Here is an 8,927-nt window from a genome sequence, read left to right as displayed (position 1 = left end):
CCTTGCGCTGTATTTATTGCAATCAAATAACTAAAACTAAAATAGAACTGTTAAGAAATTGCTTTATCTTTGATAGCGATGTGAAACCCGCACCTCACTTTATCAATATGTGATTTATGATTTTGTATATGTGCTCCATAGCGACAAAGAAAGAAGTAGGTATAAATTATTTAGAATTAGGCTGAGCGTATTTGAGACGGTGCTGTACAAAAATTAGTTTAGAATCGAGTCTAGAACGGTTGTAGATGCGATGCAATGCAAATAGAACTAGATAATAAGTGCGAGTACAAACGGAACTAACGACAAAAATTGAATTTTAAAAAATACTTTCGATAATTCTATTTTACTTCAGACACGCGTTTAATTTAGGGCGAGGCCGAAAATACTACGGTTGTTCAATGTAGAAAGAATTGCACTATTACCCACTCAATTTGATACAATCTTAGGTAGTTATTTAGATAAAAATTCTTGATTGCCAAAAGGTATCTCGTAAAGACATGTAGGTACTATCATTGAATTTATAACTATCAAATTCAATGGCACTATGTAACAATAATATGTAAATGCTTATTTATCTATTAAAAAACTATAATTGGCCCCATTTTATTGCATTACCTCACATAATTCAAGAATAAAGTGTACCTACACACTCGATTTGCGTTATTGGAAATATCTAGATATATGTGTTTTTAAAAAACAAAGGCAGAACAACCAATGTGTAATGCGTGCGGCGTACGCGAAACGGTTCGACACATACTAATAACCTGTCCAAAATATGTACTGCAAAGAAATACTGTAAACGACTTAACAGTACTAACAAAAAACAACAAATTACTAGACGTAACAAATTATTTAAGAACTATTGAATTGTTTGAAAAGATTTAACCTAACATTGGTCGCCAATGGTCTTAGACACCGACGCGACCTTAAACTGAAAAAAAAAGCCCGAGTACAGTCTTTTCATTGATACTAGCACGAAAACCAGCATCCAAAGATATATATAAATATTTAATTACTTGTGAATTAAGTTCATATAATATGTACATTAGCACTCTAAAATCATTTTTAGGAAAAAGCATGTTTGCACCAAATGCATTTAATTAAACTCGGCTAATCGAAATAGACGGCTTCCAAAAATTACTGCCCAATTGTTTACAAATTGCTTTGCGGATGCGGTATATATACTGTCACACATTGGTCGGCGAATTTATAGCACACATTTTTACTGTTTACAATTGCAATCCAAAAACTTCAGGACAGAAAATCATAATGGACTCGTTCGAATTTTGCACTAGACAATTAATTTCGGTAAACCCAAGGCAAAATAATTCATATTGTTGACACATTACGTCGGTCTAGGTATTCACTTTATCTACCCCCAAATTAGAAGCGTGGTTAAATCTCTGTTATTAATCGGTAATTGTAATTTTAAGGCATCAGTTAATAAATAACCGTAAAATACGAATTTTCCATGACACCATTTTATGTCAACTAATCAAATTTAGCATACTTTCGTATGCTGTAACGTTAAACGTTTAAATCCGTTAGAGGAAACATTAGTTTTGTATTTTTCCCTCTATGCGATCATAAAAGGAAATGGGAAATAAAGCCACCTGTTTGCCTTCTTTATAGACATATTTAGTGCAAGGGATGTGAAATGGATCCACAAAACTTACAATAATCGTTCTCAAAGAGTTGTCCACAATGTTTATAAAATTTCTTCACTTTTTAAAGGGTTCTCAAATTTTCACATCATTGTCAAAATATATCGCAGTACACTCCACCGCTATCTGAAGCTTTCAATACGAAAGCGGCAACGAAACTGACGGCGTCGGGAAATTGTAGCCTCGCCAGCCGCTGCTAAGCAACATCACCACGCCCATCCGGATCCAGCCAGCAAAGCATCAATGCATCTCCATTTACTTAGTGTATTCTTTGAATATAAAGGGTACTTCAGAGAGAAAAATAAGATCTTAAACCAAAGTTGTAATACGTGTAGATGGTTAAGAAAATAAAAAAAAGTTTCTCAACAATCTTTGAAGTTTCATTCACTCTTGAAACTTTTCACTCTGCAAACCTTCTTTAAAAATATTCAGTCATTTGCACATTTTCCTCTGGAATGCTTTTACGGTCAACTTTGAAGCGATACGATTACATTTCAGTGATTACTTCAAGTTAGTTAAATTGCGAAGCGACTAATGGGATACGCAGAACACGGTTCGGTTAGAAGATGATAGACAATTTGGAAATTCCGTCTACTGGCTCAACTAGGACGATTGGCAGTCGACCAGCCGCTTTCGCAAATCCTTTTATTCGAACTTCTCGAGTTAGAAGAAGCCTATTAGTGCTAATTTGTGCGATAAAATAATTGACTTAAATATATCACATTTTCTGTTCATTTACAAATAAATTTCCGGATAATCCCGACCAACAAGTGTAATGATTACGATCAATTTGCTACTATTTTCGGAATGAGCATTGGTAGAAGTCTTCATTTTTAGCGCATTTCCACAAAAATAAAAAAAAATGCGCTATTGTGACCACTTTGTCCGTCCGTCCGTCTGTCCGCCCGTCTGTCCGTCCGTATGTCTGCCCGTTGGTCCGGTCGCTACTAGTTCATTATCTTAAGAGCTATTGTTCTACTTTTTTCGTTGTTTGGTTCGCTATGGGTCGAGGCTTGCACCAAGAAAAGATTTTTGTCTGTGCCGCGAAAAAAGTTATGACAAAAAATCTATTTTTTTCATGTACCATAATTTTTGCCGTTTATTAACGATTCTCGAGATCGTTTATAATGTTGTATCGCCGTCTGCCCGTCTGTCTGTCCGGGTGCAGTTGTGCATGATAACTTTTGTATTTGCGCAATTAAAATATGTTATTTCATAAGATATTTAAATGAACCTCGAATAAAGGTAAAACTAATGCCAAATCAAATAAATGTGTTTTGCGCATGCCCAATCCGTTCCGACTAAAAATACGAAAAACAATTATTGCGCATGCCCAAACCCACATTCGTTATTCTTCTAATTTCATAATCTAACTCAAAAACTTTTCAATGATTTGGCTCTATCTAAATTAAAAATTTCATTGCATTTCGTGCAGAAAATTCTTCTAATGAAACAGTCACCTAGGGCATTTTGGGCGCCAGACGTCCACAAGTCACGTAAACAGGAAATTTTGGGTAACGTTGCACTTGACTAAACGCAAATTTTTAGCACAGCTATTTACTTACTTAGAGAACATTTATGTCATAATCTAACGAAACTGGTATAAGAAAGGTTGAAAATATGTAGATAAATAAACGTTTTTTAGTGTTAACCTGACAAATGTATATAATACGTTTTTAATTTACCATATACCTACTGGAATTATGAGATTGGTATAAGGAATACTTGTACGGTCGCATTCCTTCGTATTATATAGGACCGTTCATAAAACGGTAAGCATAACTTAAATTTATTTCTATAGACATACAAAACTGTGTTTTGCACCATTCCTTTACACTCACGTACGCATTTGCTTATATTTCTTGATCCAAAAACGTTGCGGTATTTGGTAAGTTGACAATAATAGAAATTATATTTTCTGATTTTCATTTTCATTTGTACGTGATGAAGGAACACTATTTTGGACAAGAACCTGTATCGTCCTCGCAAACTTGGCTACAGCTACTTTCAATAGATCGTAGCTGAAACGTGTTTTTTTATCCTGCAGAGGGACGCTTCTCTGATCCCAAACGGCCCCTCTTATGTATGCGAAGATGGCAAGAATTGGAAACGACGCTTCTTGAACGTGAAAACGCCTACAATTTCAAAGTAACTATAATACTACTTTCAACAAATCAAAGTTTAAACTTGTATTTTTGGATGCTGCAGATTGACGCTTCTTCGACGCCTCTTATATGTATGCAAAAACGAAGAGAATAGGAAACGAAGCTTCTTGGACGTTACAGAGCTTACAAACTTTACATTGCCTCCGTATGGGTTACTGCGGACCGTTAACAGTGTCAATTACCGATGCGAAAGAATGAAAACTACCCAGGTTTACAAATAGGCAAAGAAGACAATGGACCCTGCATGTTTATGATGGACTTTGTAATTATTATGCGCTTTATATAATTTAGATCTTTGATCATATTAAAAATACACAATCTACCGAGCACATTGCATTTATTATATACGTTTATTAGTAGTACATTATCGATGAATTTAATTCGAATAATGCGTAAGGATATTACTACGTATTCCGTATGCGAAATTTAAACGTATTCAGTAAACGCATATAAATCGTATATAAATGGGAATAATAAACGCAATAATATTCTACAAGACTATAGCCGGACATTTAAGGTCGATTCTCACTAAGGCAGCGCGTCGCAGCGCAGCGCGGCGTGGGATAATGCTGCTTACAATTATATGCATACTATAAGGTCGCGCCGTTCTCATTTAAGCAGCGCGCCACACGAAGCAGCAACACCGGAATTGCTTTGCGAGCATTGCAAACGCGCTGCGCTGCTTGCTGACGCACATCACATCACAAAGCGTGTAGGAACTTGCAGAAATTGTCATTTAGTACTTCGAAATGGACGGTGACACAATTGAAATAGTTATTTACCTAACAAGTTCGGTAAGTTAATTTTCCCGCATGAGCACTTTGTTTGCAGCACGACCGTAGGGAGTGCTGCATTTAGTGCGAATGCGGGAAAATTCTTTCCGAAAGAGTTAGGTACAATATTTTTTGTAACGAATTGCGTAAAAAAGGTCAAAATTAATAAAGTTTTGTAAATTAGCTTTTTTTTAATCATGAGTTGGTAACACAATCATATGTTTGGTTGGTAACATAATTTTGTAACTACCAACTTTTAATAATGCACTGGTCACATTTAAAACTTCCACATCTTTGGTTAATACATATTTTGCCTTTGCAATGAGTGCTACTACTTGGTCACGGCATTGCATCGTTTGCACTGAATATCTTGAGTTGCGTAAATACACTCGTTACATTTAAAATCCTTGGAAGCTTTGTGTGTGTTAATATGTGCTTTCTTAAACTGCATATGCCAATAGTTGCAGAATGTCACTGGTCACATTTTAAGACGTTTTAACAATAAATTTTACTTTTTCTTGAGTTCCAATTCTGAAAAATAATTTGATTGCGTTATAACTTCTTGTTTATATATTTACGTAAAACTTAGTGTACGTCTGTTTCCGATTAATCGCACTAAATACCCTCAACCAACGGTTTAATTGATTTTACAGCAGATGACAGTTAACCATGACATGACGTTCGTTGACTTCAATAAGTACTACCAACCGAAGAACGCGCATAACCCCTTCTCTCCAGCGGAAACTAAAAAACACCGCGATGCGGGAAAGTCGTTTTCCCGTGCATCGAGGATGCTTGGAAACATTATCTTTCCATTCAATGAGTACAAAAAATTAATTTCACTGGTCAATGAGTATCCTGAATTATACGATATGAGTAGAAAAATTAATTGTACTCGTCCGCTTTCTTTTTCTTCTTTTTTCGTCGTGTACATGGCATAGTGCCGCTATAAATATTATGAAATCATCTGGTGATGATGAAGATGGTGGCTCTTCTTCGAGCGTGTAAGAATACATTCTCCCTTAAACTGAACACAAACAGAAACGCTGCTTCGTCACGCTTCCAAATGGTGCTTAAGTGGGAATACCCCTCTATAATTTGTTGCTAGTGACGCGCCGCGCTGCTCTGCGCCGCGCCGCTCGGTGCTGCTCTAATGAGAATCGACCTTTATGCGTATACATATACTAGTATATGATTACGTTTTTTAAACGTAGGGTTTTAGTCTACTATAAACGCGTTATATACGGAACTGTGTTGCTTGGGAATGTTATCAGTCCACATTTCGAACTGTCGGTAACATACCGTAATTATGTTATTAAGATAATTTCTAATCGAATTTACTTTCTATAATTTTGCTTCATCTTTCGCAAAATAAGAACCTGTCATTTCAATGGCAAAATCAAAAGTGATATTCCCCAATCTCAATTCTACCAACACACTCCTAAAGCGTATTCAATCGGTGGCTCAAATAAAGGGTAAATTGCTTCATTTAGTTAAACAACGGGACGTTACTGTTCACGGAATATTTACGTTCAAACAAAAATAACAGTGTATCGCAACATAAACCGATTCGTACGTTCAAATGAAATAACAAATATTGCAACATTTTGAGATTTTAAAAAACAGTGAATGTATAGGGGTCGATATTTCATTATCGTAAAAAATCATGATTTATAACGATAAAACCTTTCGATTCATTCTTTTAAATACTTATACCTATGTTAATCGAATTTTACTATAAAAACATAAATATGGTAACCCCTCTACCTTCATTTACAATGCAAACGAAACATCCTCATTCTTCACCTAATCCACATAACATGTTAACTACGTGAAACAAAATTGATAATTGCCTTCATCAGAGTTTTTCAGTATCTGAACCAAATGTATCCTCAACACGTACAGGTACGTAGTTCAAACAAGAAATTTTATGAAGTGATTTTATGTATCTATTGCTTTGGATGGGAATTGTGATTTTCTTTTATCTTTCATTGTGGTTTGCGTCAGCGGCCCAATTTCAAACAGCCTCCTGGAAAACTTTCCTATTCCGAATGCCTATCGCATCCGCCCGCGACTGCGGTGGGGAATTTTATATTAAAATGTGATGTATTTATTGCCCAGAATTTTACATTGCAAATTTGGGCACCGACTTTTCCAATTTCTTACATTTATCTACGCTAGATTGGAAATATTACTTCAAAGAATGTCGATGTGATATATGAATAAACGTCGACTGCAGACGATAATATAGAGGTGCTATTATCTCTCAATTTTGCATTGCTAAGGGTTTGAAACCACCGGACCGACCCTTTTAAAGCGGCAGATGATATTGATTGAATTTATGTTTAAGTGGCACGGTCATAAGTATACTTGCGATTGCACGTAATGGCTTGTCAGCTTCTTCATTCTTTGTCCCTTCAAATGCCTTATCAAAACGTCACTTGGGCGTATATTTCATTATTGCACGAAAATTGCTTTTGAAAGGAAAATTAATTGCGTAAGTATTGATTTATAAATATCGGTAACATTTAAACCGTAACTATAAATGTCTGATTGACTTTAATATTTCCACAAAATAATAAATTACACCCTTTTTCTTAAAGACAGGGTAATTAGGTCCACGGGAATAAGTAAAACAAGGAATTTGAAAGGTGTGCGTCATCACATTTTATTTTCATGCTAATTTTGTATTGAATTGCAGTAGCTGAATTGAATTATTAATTATTACCCTTTGTGAGAGTTGCTGTCAGTATAGGTAATTGAATCATCGATTGAGAACGGATACTATGTAAACGGTTATAGTGGATTTTTTTATTAGAAAAAGGAGTAGATAATCGATATTGGTGGATTTAATATTATTATAGGGATTATCTGTTAATCTGTAGTTGAATTAATTGGGTTAATACCCGTCTGTCTGTCCGTCTGCTTGACCGTCCGTCTGTCTGTTCGTCCGTCTGTCCGTCTGTCTGTCTTGTCTTTGTCTAGAAACGTCCGATCGCTTTAAAAATTGATATACATGTTCTTCAGGATATAAGGAAGGTCACTATTGTTTTTCAGCAACGTAGACCAACGACGGGCCAAAAAGTTATAGACCAAACACTGCCCAAACCTCCAAAAAGGGTTCCTTTTATAACTCTTGTTACAAAGAACATATGAATGTGCGGTTATCTGTGTTTTGTATGTATGCACCTCGAATAAAAGTAAAACTAATGCCGATTCAAAAAATTGGTTTTACAAATTCAAAAAATTTGTTTTGCAAGCCATGCTGATCTGGTGGGACAGAAACAACCCCTTAAGGTGTATATTGTACAAATGATGTATGTATGAAGATCTCGAGAATAGTTCGGTATTCAGTTGTATCGGATTTTTTTAATTTAGTGTAATGTCTGGATTCTCTGCCTCTTCTGCCCGAGCTCTTTCGGTGTTTTGGCTACTGCATTATGGCTGCCAAGTTCACATAACTTCATCCTACTGCCCGCTAAAATACTATTATCCCTAAAACATCCTGTATAAAAAATTTCGAGCACTCAAAGCATAGCTCTCGAGTTAGGAAGAAGTTGGGTAAGTGTAATTTTATTGGCAAACGAGTACATAACCCCTATCAATAGGAAAATAAACTGATTATATCATCATTCATTCAATCTTATTTAATCAATTTCGCATAAAACATTAATCCGGCATTGACTGCATTTGTCATGTAACATTCGTGATTTTAACTTTGTGGTGGTTTATTTATAAATTAAGTTAGTTCAGCAGAAACTGCGCTAAAACTGACCTAGAATCTACTAATCAAAGAAGGGCTCTTTCTCTAATACAATTACTTGATAAATTCAACCGCATACAATAGAAAATGTCCCTTTACAGAAAGTTTACTACAATAAAAGATCCTGATTGTAAGTATGTAGCTAGTCAAAGGAAGTCCATACATTTTTATTAGGTTAAAAATAAATGAATGAAGCTAATTGGAAATAGAAAAGTCTGAATCTCTTTTTAACTCGCAATTCGCTTTTAAATTGAAGTTTTCAGCAAATGCATAATAAAAGGGCTTTTAACAATTGGCAGGGTTTCAGATAAACTCGATTTAACGAGAATTAGCTTTTCCAATCCAATTTGCTGTGAACAAGTGAGGCACTGCAAATTTACATCTGGCAACTGTTATACTAAATGGTTTTTATCTTATATTACCCATTTTAAACTTACGTAAAGCTAGGTAGATATTGTTACTAAATAAACTGAAAGGGAGAGGAGAGTGACGAGTATGAATCTATAACTAACATAGGAAGGACGGTCTTGGGTCTTTTGCGTTTCAAAGAAGCTAACCTGAC

The sequence above is a fragment of the Photinus pyralis genome, unplaced genomic scaffold (genome assembly GCF_008802855.1).
Source record: "Photinus pyralis isolate 1611_PpyrPB1 unplaced genomic scaffold, Ppyr1.3 Ppyr1.4_LG7, whole genome shotgun sequence".
NCBI lineage: Eukaryota > Metazoa > Arthropoda > Insecta > Coleoptera > Lampyridae > Photinus > Photinus pyralis.
The sequence above is the reverse complement of the archived record's forward strand: the minus strand, read 5'-3'. Positions refer to the sequence as shown.